The sequence below is a fragment of the Sceloporus occidentalis genome, unplaced genomic scaffold, assembly GCF_023333645.1.
Source record: "Sceloporus occidentalis isolate IW3139 unplaced genomic scaffold, rSceOcc1.0.p SCAF_11, whole genome shotgun sequence".
In the NCBI taxonomy this organism is placed as follows: Eukaryota; Metazoa; Chordata; class Lepidosauria; order Squamata; family Phrynosomatidae; genus Sceloporus; species Sceloporus occidentalis.
Window position 1 is genome coordinate 4,724,894 of NW_028316991.1, and position 14,426 is coordinate 4,739,319.

The following is a 14,426-nucleotide window of genomic DNA, read 5'->3' on the forward strand; positions in this document are numbered from 1 at the left end:
GGAGGTCTTTAGCAGACCTCCAGCTCCCTTGAGTGATTTTAAGCCGGGTTCAGCCGATATCGCTCCCTTGCGATCCACGCGGCAACAGCTGCTGTGCGCCGGGATTTGTTGTCAGATCCCGGCACACAACACTGAAGCCGCGCCCCCTGCCGTCCGTGCCCTCTGACCCGGAAGAAGACAGAAGACAGAAGAACTGAAGAAGAAGAACGAAGAGGAGGAAAAGAAGCTGTAAGGAGAAAAGAGAAAAGGTAGGAAAGCATTCAGTGAGTGAGAGTTGCTTGGTATGTGTGTGGATTGGTATATGTGTGGATTGGTATATGTGTGGATTGGTATATGTGTGGATTGGTATATGTGTGGATTGGTATATGTGTGGATTGGTATGTGTGTGGATTGGTATGTGTGTGGATTGGTATGTGTGTGGATTGGTATGTGTGTGGATTGGTATGCGTGTGGGTTGGTATATGTGTGGATTGGTGTGTGTGGATTGGTGTGTGTGTGGATTGGTGTGTGTGTGGATTGGTGTGTGTGTGTGGATTGGTGTGTGTGTGTGTGGATTGGTGTGTGTGTGGATTGGTGTGTGTGTGGATTGGTATATGTGTGGATTGGTATATATGTGGATTGGTATGTCTGGATTGGTATATGTGTGGATTGGTATGTGTGTGGATTGGTATGCGTGTGGGTTGGTATGTGTGTGGATTGGTATATGTGTGGATTGGTGTGTGTGTGGATTGGTATGTGTGTGGATTGGTATGTGTGTGGGTTGGTATGTGTGTGGATTGGTATATGTGTGGATTGGTGTGTGTGTGTGGATTGGTGTGTGTGTGGATTGGTATGTGTGGATTGGTGTGTGTGTGGATTGGTATGTGTGGATTGGTGTGTGTGTGGATTGGTATGTGTGTGGATTGGTATATGTGCGGATTGGTAAGTGTGTGAGAGTGATGGGTGTTATGCTGTACCATTTCCAATGTATTTTTCATTATAGAATTATGCTCTAGTACATCATAACTCCCATCACTCTATACTGTTCCATACAGTGGCAGAGCTGGGAGACAGAGGCCTTGCACCCCCACCGCAGGACTCCTGAAAGGTAAGTGAACTTCAAAGTGGGAGAGGGTAGATAGTTAGGAGGGGGTAGATAGGGAGAAGGAAGTGAGACGGGGGGATAGGGGGTAGATAGGGAGAAGGGAGTGAGAAGGGGTAGGTAGGACAAAAGGGAGTGAGAAGGGGTAGATAGGGCAATCATACTCCTATCATGCTAAATCTGCGAGTACATCCTGGAATCTGGGTATGCCTGGGCATGATAGAAATGTGATTGCTGTTAACAATCATATATATATATATATATATATATATATATATATATATATATATATATATATATATATATATATATACATATTGTTATTTAATTGTTTTGTCCTATTTTGGTGTGTTACTTACTTGAAATCAAAGTGTTAGAAATTTTTTTATGGTGTGGGGGGTAAATGCTGCATTTTCGGTTTCAGTCCAGAATTCGTTTCGGTGCATCCCTACTACTAATGAAGTGGTAGGCCTACACCACATCAATGTTTGGCTTAGTATATAGTGATAGGAGTTATGCTGCACTATTGTCAATGTCTGGCTCAATGTATAGTGATAGGGATTACGCTGTACCACCGTCAATGTGTGCCTCAGTATATAGTGATAGGTGTTATGTTGTACCACCGTCATTGTCTGCCTCAGTATATAGTGGTAGGTGTTATGCTGTACAACCGTCAATGTCTGCCTCAGTATATAGTGATAGGTGTTATGCTCTACCACCGTCAATTTCTGCCTCAGTATATATTGATAAGTGTTATGCTGTACCACCGTCAATGTCTGCCTCAGTATATAATGATAACAGTAAGTGTTATGCTGTACCACCTTCAGTGTCTGCGCCGGTATATAACAGTAGAAGCTATGCAGTTTTAAAGTGGGGGGGGGTGCCACATACAGGATCCGCCCCAGGTGCCAAATACTCTAGGTACGCCCCTGCATCTCAGTGTGGTGTTTGAGCGGGGAAAGTCAAGAAAAGTCAACCAAAATGTACCATAACTGGCAACAATAGCAGTTCCCAGGCCTGCAGGACGTTTATTGGAAAAAAATGAGATTGTTTTGCATGTGAAATATAGAGTCTAGTAATACAATATATCAGATTTTATATATAGGGATATATTTAATGGATGTTTGATTTACATAGGGCTTGTGAAGATGTTATCATGCAAGTGCAGGTATATGTATTGTAGTATTTTATCATGATTATGGACAACCTAGGAAATTTCTAAGTAAGCAGCCCCCAAGAATATATTAACCAATCAACAGGATTTCTTTAAATATGTGTAACTACCCACCATCTTGGATTGATAATTAAGCCGTGCCCCACCAACCTATGTTACTGTATCCAGCATCTTGTGGACACCAGAGCAAAAATACAGAAGAATGCAGAAACTTGCATGCATTAGTGCTTAATACAGCAGGACCATTTAGTGGACTCCTGTGAATCGTACATGCTACAGTCTACAATAAACACGCGCTACATTCTTCCATAAATAATAGCCAACACCTGCCTCATTCTGTCATGTAGTACTATAGTTCTGTTTTCCATATCACCCTAATGAAAGGGGCAATATGGGAAAGATACCTGCTTGTTAGCAACCGACACTTCTGCAGCTCAGATGTTTAATATAATCTGACACCGCCATTTCTCAAATTGCTAAACACGCGTGTTTCCATATAATACAAAGTATCTTCAAAATATTGTGTATTTCTGAGCTACATTTTAATAGCGTCTTTTAAATGGCATGCGGTGATCTGCATTTCAGCGTTTCCTGCCCCGACATTAAAAGGTTAAACTAGTTAAGGACAGGGGTCCTGACCCTTGCACAAGGAGCAGTTATAAAACACAACAATATGGCAGGAGTCAGATGGCAGAAGGACACTAGATATGGGGCTGGGTGCTTTCACACCTCACTGGAGCTTCAGCAGGAGAGCAGGAGAGCTATAAGGCTATTATCACAGTCATTGTCATGATGAACTTTAAATCTACTCCCTCACATTCCAGGCATCTATCAGGAAGAGACTTGAGGGCTGATTAGAGCCGACAAGGTGCCAAGAAGTGGAGGGGGAGGGGAGAAGGTCAGCCCCTACATAAATTAAGCTACAGCCTAGCTGCATCTCCAGCTTTGTTAATTCTGAGTGATGTTTATTGATAAGACGGGCTTTACCACCCATTCTCGTCAATCAGCGGAACAACCTTTACTCCCAGGACTTTTTTTTTATCATGTGTCTGCCAGTGCTTTCCTCCATACAAGCTCTTATCATATTATTGGTCCTGAGGGATTACATTATTAGCCTTCAACCCTTGAAGAAGGAGGCCATCACTGTAAACTAACCTAATGTTTTACTGTGTATTGCCTAATCTCTGTAAATCCACTAAACAGCTCTCACACATCAGCAGGTAGTCAAGTCGATGGCTGGAATCGGTCCCATCCTGCTACATGGCCTACATGGAGGGGGTTTTCCTGCGATGCATAGAGTTCTAGAAGCTTAGATTTAAGTAGCTACAATGTTTTTTTCAATTGAATGCAGTTGACATTTTCTTAATGCAGATTTTTTTCCATGAATTCTTAAATGGGCAAGGCCCAATCGTGATTAACTAAAGTGCTTCTAGAGCAAATAAGAGTAATTCAATCCTGGCCCAGTAAGAGCCATTGAAGACCAACAGACCTTCCCAACACCACCAAAGATGCGTCTGTCTGTCAATCACCTGAGCTCTTATCGAACACCACAGCTGAAACAATTAAGCATAAGTATAAAGTATTATTTTCTAACTGACTTGGTTTTAGTGTGGATTTTCCATGATTCATTGCCTTTTCAATTGTTTTCCTCTTTGTTTTGTAGTATATATATATATATATATATATATATATATATATTTAAGTCAATATAAGTATAAGAGATTATTTTGTATATAAATGTGCCTGGTGCCACTGCCAGTCAAAGTAAGCCAAAAAAAGAGTGCACTCATCTATCATTCCCTGCTGTGTACAACGGCATAGAATATGTCGGCGCTATATGAAGCAATAAATAATAATAATATTGAAGCTTAGACATGTTCATCTTTGCAACCCAAATACGATTGTTCGTTTTACTAGCCCTTCTTTGTAGCAGCTCAGTATTATTGTGATAAAACGGTTTTGTATTTTTAATGACATTTTGGCCAAGAGGACTGTTGCCTCAATTTACAATCCCCAAAAACACAAAGTCTACTTAGAAAAGAAGAAAATACTGCGGTCAGGAATTCTTCATTGGAAAAGGGCTATATGCACAACGGCCTTTAAAGTTTGGATTGGCAATGGTTACTTTTTTTTAATAGTAGCACCATTTCTATGCAGCTTTGCCCATTATCAGCTTATTATTAAGGCCTCATTAACTTCATAATTTACTATATTAGCATTGATTATTTCTCTAGTTTTCTTCCAAAGACATATTTTCAGGCTTGTCAACGAGGAGAGTCAAAGGTCACCTAGTAATGACCACAGCAGCAAAAGAAAGAGGACTTCACAGTCATTAACCCCTAATCACAATTCGAATCTATTACAAACAAAACACAGGGAAGAGCGTTTGGCTTTAAAATGGCACGTTTCGTTTAAAACATCTCAGAGGAATTGTGTATATAGTACTCGGACCCAGCACACCAAAATTCGCTTCGATGAAGTATAGGAGCAAACATGATAGGCTACTCTCATAATAATAGCTAAAACATACAGAACTAACTGACACTTTAAAGTGTACCTGTCTAATTTATCAGTTAACCCTACACAATATTGGTCTTGTAAAGATGCTGTTAATGTATCGTCAGTGGAGTATGTTTTGGGTAAATAATACTGGGATTACATGACTTCATCCACAGGTAAATGGAATAATTTGTCGATATTCAGATTGTAACATTTTGTATGTTTAAAGGTCCAGTCCGGGTCTTTTTAGAACATTTTACTACAGGCAATTCTGTACTGGCATTTTTTAGTGTTTAAGAAATCAGACTTTTTACTCATTTAGTCAGCTGCCTCTACTGAAAGCGGGAGAATCGGGATGTACATTGAGCTACCGTTGAAATGAAAAGCGATAGCAGCAGCTAATCCTATGTATGATATCTTTATAGTGATAGCTTACATGCAGTTGGCTGGTGCTACACTCATTAAAGTATGAGACATTTTGGAAACTGGACCATTGTTTAAAAAAACAATCATATAATTTCAAATATATGATATCATATAATTCCAAATACCATATTTGCTCGATTATAAGACGACCCTGATTATAAGACGACCCCCCAAAATCTGAATATTAATTTAGGAAAAAAAGAAAAAGTCTGATTATAAAACGACCCTATAGGAAAAAAGTTTTACCAGTAAATAATAATTCATGTCTATTTTTTTTTTGTTTTTAATTTCCTTTTATTTACCAACCTGCCCCCAGTTATGCTCATCTGCCGCCAGTTATGCAAATCTGCCCCCAGGCATGCCTTATACCCTCCTATATGCCACTCTGCCCCATATTATGCCTTTTAACCCCCTATATGCCACTCTGGCATATAGGGGGTTAAAAGGCATATCATGGGACAGAGTGGCATATAGGGGGACACTTACATACCCAGACACTAATATACCCACCCAGACACTTACACTTACCTACCCACTCTGACACTTACCTACCTACCCAGACACTAATATACGCAGGCACTTCACTCACCGCGATGCCTCAGCAGGCGCTTGCTGCAGCTCCCACGGGATTACGGCATGACGCTGTGTGACCCCGCTAGGCCCCGCCTCCTCCAGAAAATTGAAGAGGTCTACCGGATCTGCTTTGGGACGGCACAGTGCCGCCGGGTCCCGGTCCTGCAGCAATCTCCCCAACCGGCTCTGCTTCCCCGCAGTGGGTGGGCTATCCCGGGAGCAGGAAGGTACGCGCGTATGCAACCTCGGCTGCTGCCGGCACTTTCGCCGGCACTCGGTGATAGACGCCGGCAGCGGCTGAGGTTACCATACAGGAGGATCCAGGTCCCCTGCAGCGATGCGGGGGATCTGGATCTTAGTCTAATAGTCAGACCTCATTTGAGGTCTGATTAGAAGACGACCCCGATTACAAGACGAGGGGTATTTTTCAGAGCATTTGCTCTGAAAAAAACCTCGTCTTATAATCGAGCAAATACGGTATATGATATCATATAATTCCAAATATATGCGTTTACAGGCATCTGTGTTTGCTCGTAAAATGACCTTGAAGTGGTTGTTCTTTGGGAGGGAATAAATATACAGATGAATTCCCCATATTTTGTTCAGAGGGTCACCAGACCTCTGGGTCCAGGTGTTAAATCTACATGCAAGAGAGCAGAATTTGGTGATGCCCATTTCCTACCCTGGTCCTGATCCAATCCAGCCCTCTCCCAGCACCTTCAAAATTATTTACCCAATTTTCTATGGGTCGCTAGCCCTGTCACTTTAACCCTAATCGAGGTATGAGAGTTCCAATGAGACAGCCCTTGGAAGTTCCCCAGTAAGGGAACAGCATTTTCATCAGATGACAGAAAAATATAGAACAACATTGTGAGTTTGATTCCAGAAATATGGCATTAAAACATTATGTCATAAGCATAATTGTCTCCATTTGTTACATGTTTTTTACATTTATTCTTGGTTTGCCTTCTGACCAATACATGTTACAAACATGGAGTGAGTCTTCTTTACAGTTGTTGTGTCTTTAAAGGAGATCGGTTCACTCAAAGAGGCTTAAAGAATATTTTTTTTCTTTTCCTGGACACAAGTGAATAAGTAGCCAGAGAGATTTGCTCCACTGGGACATTGAGGTAGACAGAATTTAATCAAGGGACATAGAAGAGGAGAGTGAAACATCTGCCATTGGAAGGGAGTCATCTGCTAGGAATCCTTTCAAAGGGCACGTGGAGAAACTAATTCTACAGAGCTTAATTAAAGAAGGTGTCTTAGCCGTTTCACAAATGAAGAACATGATTGTTTTTGGAAAAATGGCACTGACAGATCTTACTCCTAGTTTTATAAAAACAGTTCTAGTTTGTGTTCAACATTTGAAACCATTCTGTAGGATGTTAACATATTTCACAGATTGTGGCAAAATAAGTGAATGCATAATGTACCTGTCGACAGAATGAGGGCATCAATAACTTTTGAAAAAGGAACATGTGAAAGAAATTGTGAATCATTTGGAAATGTAACATGTAACGTGAAAAAACTAAACAGAATTGATAAATTATTCAATGTGAATATTTATTAATCTGTGTTAATCTGTGAAATCTGGATTTTTAAGTAGAACACACATATTATTACACATATTATTACATTTATAAGGGGTTAACAGCAATGCATATTTATCCATGGAGAGCAACTGGTCCTAAAGAAGCTGGATGGAAAGTTGAGATGTGGGAAATTGGATACAGATGGTTTGCTGTGAGCGGAGGCTAATTAGAACCAGTGAGGTTAGTGGCTGGCCAGTGATTGAATGTTAAATCTTATGTTTTATAGGAATAATGGTCAAGTTTTGTAAATGTTATCTGGCACACGTTTGGCTTTTCCAGAAGCACTAATTAACCAATTGCTCTCTCTATACTCATAGGACAAGATGATGAGCCTTGAGGACAAGAGTTGGGATCCACTGTTCTGTAGGGTGAAGGCCAAGTAATGATAGGTTCAAGGAGCTGTTAGTGAAACATTACCTGGCAGCCGCACACTGTAACACCAAATCTGCCATTAGAGTGTCCGGACCTGCCTGTATACAAGTATCATTGCTGGGTAATCCTTCTATGTCTCATGATAGAACCTGTAATTATTGCTTCGGAGTCCATCACTTGTACCAATATTTTCAGAGACAGCCACAAGCCAAACTTACTAAGACGAATTCAGACTCCTCAAGTTTTAACACAGTAAAAGACGATCAGAAATCCCTGGTTTTGGGCTTGGGGCTTACCTCTTACATCTAGCACTGCAACTTTAACCAGGCTATCCACCTCCATGAACTAACATGGCAATAAATGTTCATATCAGGTTAACCAGACTTTTAGATGAAATGCATCAGGCGGAGCTCAATAGAAATGGCTGCCTTGTATAGCAAATTTTCTAATGTGTCCCTTGTAGAAGGAGCCATCTGGTAACCCTAACATTTACATAAAACCCACTAAAACTATTATTTAGTTGACTGCATTAACACTGAGAATATTATGAACCACCGAAATAGACAATTTATGTGAGCAAAGAGGTTACAAGTTGTAAAACCAAGCACCAGTGTTTAGAGAATCACACACAAGAAAGCCTTAATCTTAGCACCCTTTTGATGGGGTTGTTTTATAGCCCTTGCTTATGTTTGCTAGAAAAGTATTTCAGAAAGTACAATTTGTTTTTCCTTATTCCCTTGTTTTTGGGTAAACAAATATACTGGAGGCAAAAGATATTGCTTGGTGTTATTTTATCATGTTACAGCACGGAAATACATGTTTGCACGAGGAATAAGGGAATGTATCCATTTACTGCTATTGAAAAAAAACCTTTTAATGGAGTGTTTATGATCCCACTCAGCTAGGATGTTGGAAGCTCTCTTAATACAGTCTCTCTCCACCTTGGCAGCTAGCGGATAATCAATGCAGGTAATATGTCAGTCAGTGGTCAGCACTCAATGCGGCGGTGCGTCTGAAACAGTAACTGACAGGTAGCCACTCAGCGGCCGCGTGTGGGTGCAGCACAGTGAAAAATGACTCTTCTCCAGGGAATAGGATCATTGCCCTTCTACCACCAAGGGGCAGAGACACTAAAGCTCAGATGCCCTACAAAGAAACCATGATATGTTCTGAAAACAGAGCAGCGTGACATTCCTTTTAAACATTCAGTCGCCAGATGTGCGCTTAGAACAATGTCCATAAGTTTTGGTACCTTTATATCTAACATGTAGAGTCACATCATGTTTCAGATGTAATGCCATTTAGTCCACAGCCTTGGTGAAACCTCTTTGAGATTATGAATGCAAATAAACTGATTAAAAAAAAAATCGTGGATATATGTCCAGAGTATCAATATTTGGGAGGGGAGGGAATCTCTTTAATTGGTAATTGGCAACTTTACATTTAATGAGTGGCGCTTTTATAGAATTATACAAATAGACACTTGTATTAGGGGACGGTTGTATTGGCAGTGGCTGCGTACCGATTCAAAATTGTTTAAAAAGGGTCCTTCTGTCCGGGTTGGAAGGATCCTTTCCAAACTATTTTGAACAGACAAGGGGAGTCAGGAACATATCAGGGTCAAGTTACGTCACTTGACATGAAACCGAGGCTGTTCGCACATGACAGAAAGCTGCTGGAGGGGGAGAGGTGTGTGCGCATGGATGTGTAACTGTGTGTGTGAGCATGGATGTACAATTGTGTATGTGTATGAGCAAAGATGTTTAATTGTGTGTGTGATCATGTATGTGTAAGTGGGGTGAGATGGATTGTGTATTAGAATGAATGTGTATGTGTGTGTAATTTGTGTAAGTGTGTTTACATATGTATTCTAGAGTGTATGTTGGAGGGGGTCAAAGTGCAAAGAAGGCACAGGCAAGTTGTTTGGGGGCAATGATGGCAGAGACCAGCTGTTAAAATCAAAGATGGTGCAGAAAAGCTGTTTGAGGGCACAAACAGGCTGTTTGGGGATTAGAATGCCCTTGGCAATTAGGATTGCCTTGGAGCAAGGGCACTCACAAACTACTTGAGACAAGGGTGGCACTCACAAGCTGTTTAGGGCAAAGGTGGCACTGTGGGAAAGGTTGCTTGGTGAAGTTGGGGGGCCACAAGCAATTTTCGCCCCTATGTATAGGCAAACACTTTGCATTTAGGTTTAATATTGTAAAACCATTATCGTGACACAAAAATGTTTCACTACTGAATTTGTACGAATTTACACAATCATAAGAGAAATGCTAATTTCAGAGGGAGGTCCCACAAAATGAGGTTGTGATGTGTTTATATGCATTATGTTATGGTACATAGGCACTATGCCTGGATAAAACTTTCTCCACTAAACATAGCAATTTATTGAGTGACAGCAAGTAACTGGAATGAATGATTTGCCTGTAACCTGCAGGCAATGGTACCAGCAACACAGTGGGAATTCAATTGCTTCCTATACGTTCTACTGGTTATAGCCATAGGGGTTTAGCATGTACCTTCTGTGTATAGAGAATATCCCTCAACTGGGAGGGAACGATACTGGCCCCACACACGTTGTGTCTAGAGGGCCACATGACTGTGTCAGTGAGTATGTCATGGAGCATGTACTTTTGGCACACTTAAAATGCTGCATTATGGAGAAATTAGGGCATCAAGAAGTTTTGGGGCCCTAAGACCCGGAGTCCTCATATTAACGGGTGCTATATATATGTAAAAGCAAATGAGATACAGTAGCATCTACTCTACGTAATGTATTCTCTCTGTTTCCTGGTTTAACTCTCTCTCTCTCTCTCTCTCTCTATATATATATATATATACATATGCACATATTACTATGTATGTAACATAATACGTTAAAATATCCTGCCCACCATTTAAAAATTGTGGGGTTTTTTTGTATTAACAACACTGAAACAAGTGTCTTTTAGAGATAAAAAGACCCAACACCACATAATTAAACCTCTGAAGAACAAAAACTTTGGGAGCCTAGAAAGAAACATGGACATTTGGTAAGATGACAGAAATCAATCAAAGTGGAGCAGATGTCACTAGGCAAGTCTTTGTTTTAAGTCTTGTTCAGTTTAGGGTTTAGGTCCATCTCATTATTTCCTTCCATTGTCACTTATTTTGTGTTCATGGAGCTTCTTCTCCTAAATGAAACGCCATCCGACACCATACTGTTCCTGCAGAGTGTATGGAGAACTGACCAATCGCACCCAGACTTCTGCTCCACAAACATTTTTGGCCGATTCAAACATCTTCAAAATATATTATTACCTTATCGTGTGAAAGTACGTAACCAAAAAAGTAGATATGTAAACCAATTGGGAAAAGAACAAAATGTTTATTTAACAATGTGTAATACAACTCAATACCATAATTTGGGTCTTTTGGCAGGGCAGATATTTTGCCCAGATTTATTTATTTGCACTACAGCTGCCCCTGAGATGGACGCATGCAACCTGAAACATTCATAAGCCCCCAAATATGGGACAGAATAGCATGGGAAACAGTGGCGTTAGTGAGATGGTCAAATGCCTCATGACTCCCTTAACACAAGCTGTAGCCCACAATGGTTCATCAGAATATACAGGTCTTTCCTCGGTGCTTCCTCGATAAAGACCGTAAGGTCGAAGCGTTGCCCGACTTTATTTGTGATATCCTCATTACTGAGTGACATCATGGACTGAATGTGGGTTTTGTGAGATTATAACACAGCTCCCCCAGTCGCTCATGCAGAAATCCATGTGAGGGAACAGAATAAATCAAAAGTGCACTAGTGGAGAAGGATGGAGATGTGGAAGCTTATGTTGTCATAAAAAACAAAAATTCAACATGTGGAAATATTAGAGGAGATAAAAGGTCTACTAATCTGACACTACCAAAGGTGAAGCATTTGGAACGCTTCTGAACCAGTATAGAAAAGTTTATTTTGTTCTGTGAACGTTATTTCCAAAACGATGTAGCCACAGAAAAGGGCTGGCACATAGATGGCCTAATAATATAGCGGCCAGAACACACTTAGTAGACAAGCTCACAGTATATCACCCAGGGCTGTCCCACACACACTCACCAAAAAGCACTGCATAATAAAATCACATAAAAGACCACAGCAAGGATCTAGTTTTGGCATAAATGATTTCAAGAAAGAACGCCCACTATGTTCAATTATGTGAAACCCAGGATCCTACTGATATATCAGGAACACCTTTGGTTTTAAGGGCTGTGGTTACGGGTGGTAGGGTTACCAGGACTTTCTGTGTGACTGTGGCATATGGTCAGATATAATAAGACATAGTAATGTACGTATTTTCCTTAGACAATTTAGCAAATTCAATGCTGTTTTTGTAGACGCTGTGATGTTTAGGCTTGTAGAACACTTTGATATACTCATAACCAGTTCTAAAAGACGAACATGGAAGAGGAAAGAAGAATAGACACTTGGCAATTACGCCTACAAATGGGACTCTTCCATCCATTCTGTGTAAAGAAGCATAGTAATCGCTAAAAAGAATAACACAGGTGCAGATTAAAGGCACTATAAAGAATGACGGAAATAACCCCTAAACTATATTAAGAGTGATAAATATCTTATGTTTAAAATTGAAAAAAAAAAATTGTGCCTTACGTTACAACTGTATTTATTTTTTACACATGTTTATAATATGCATGAAAACTATCCAGAACATATTTGGTCCAGAACGGCATCATCAAAGTCTCAGGTAATGTTTTTTTTCATGATCCCAAAAAATAAAAAAAATAAACATAATTCTAGACAGTGTAATGTTTACTTTACGTAAAAGACATGAATTATTTATTTTAAAATCTCTACAATGTTACAATGTTTAGCAAAATACTGTTAGCCAAGTTTTTATTGCTAGCCGAGATTTTAGTAACAACTCAATTGAAAACATAATTACACGTAACCGTCCATTATTCATGCAGAACTTGTTGATTGTTCATAATGATTTTATAGATTGAGCCGGGCCCTCCTCACCTGTTGTCTCTGTAAGTCAATTTGTTATGTTGCATACTGCTTGGTTTGTCCTGTCTACCCATCGTACAGCGCTACAGAATTTGATGGCGCTATATGAAACAATAAATAATAATGATAATTATTGTGTTTCATAGAACTCGTGTCCAAAACGCTGCTGAACAAAGCTTGTTAGTTAAAGCTTAGCCAGCAGCTGGACACAATTCCATCGGGAGAAGAGGAATCAATATTTTACAGTAATGTACATGAATATTCCACTCCAAATTTACAGAAATCCTTCTGGGAGTGTGCCAGATTAAAGTTCAAAAGACCCTCAGTCCTACCCAAAACAGAAGAAATCCTATTGACCGACAAGCCAAACAGGCCACCCTGCTCTGTTCAATAGTTCATGCCCACAAGGCTAGCTGCATCTCAACAGAATGAAGAAACAATTTCCAACAATGGCCTATTCTCTGCGGAGCAGCCTTGCATACATCGCATTGTCCCTCCTGGGAGAAGACACCCTTGTCCCTTGTTCTAATCCTTATAGAGCGTATGCAATGCAAATGCCATGTTTACAATTGTTCTGTACCACACCATGTCAGGCCATTAATTACAAAGCCTTATAATGCCCTGTCGCATGGGGAGGGCTAAGTCTACATACCATGCGTTGACACAACCACCTCATTTTATTTTAGTTTTTTAAATGAACATGTTTAATAATTTGTAAGCGTTCAATGATCGGTTATAAGGACAACTAATAAAAAAAAAGGGAAATCTCAAATATAAATGGATAGTTCATAAAAGGGCAATTGCATTTTAAACCGTGGCTTGGTTAACGTGTATGAAGATGAGAAATAGGATAAAGCTCAGCTAGCGTCTGTAGCGTCCAGCACTGGTTGATTCAGTGGAATCACCAGCACGTTCTGTCCCTTCTGTCTCTCTTTGCTTATATTTCTGGTTAAACGTATAACCCATTGCACAGCGCCACGGAATATGTTTGCGCTCTTCAAATAGTGATAATAAGGATACAGACAGAGCAAGGAACCTGCAAATTGTACACATTAACCCCTTAAGGACAAAGGGTGGTCCCTAAACCCATTGAAAACAATGCACTTTGAGGCCGTACATGTACGGGCTTTGTCATTAAGGGGTTAATGTTTCTTTGCATGCTTTGGATTCGGAGCGAGTTTGTTTTTAGACATGACTAGGTTAATAAAAGTCTTACTCTATGCACGAAGATATTAACGGATACCATCGAGTAGAATATACAGTATATGGGTGCGTACGTATCAAACATCCTTCACTGCGTTACCGAAAAAGAACAGACTGATATGAATAACACTGCGGGGTTTAGATTGTAACCGGAGAAATACGCTCGCTGATTAAACTCACTTAATTCAGCAGATGCTTGTATAGTTTCTTTCCAACACCTGATAACTTAGAACATATGGCCGTGCATCACACGCCAACAAACGGGATATTTTAAGTAATCCATAGGTTTGTTTTAATAATAAAAATATAATAACAGCCCTTGCAGCATACTTTACAAAACTGAGCAGGCATATCAGAATACCATGAGGTGTGTCTTTTTCCAATTCTTTTATTTTAGATAGTTTTAAGTAAATATGGCCGTATGCACAATATGCAAGTATTAATGTTCTGGTATGGTGAGTTCCCTTAAATAAGTAATTAAGATAAGTCAAA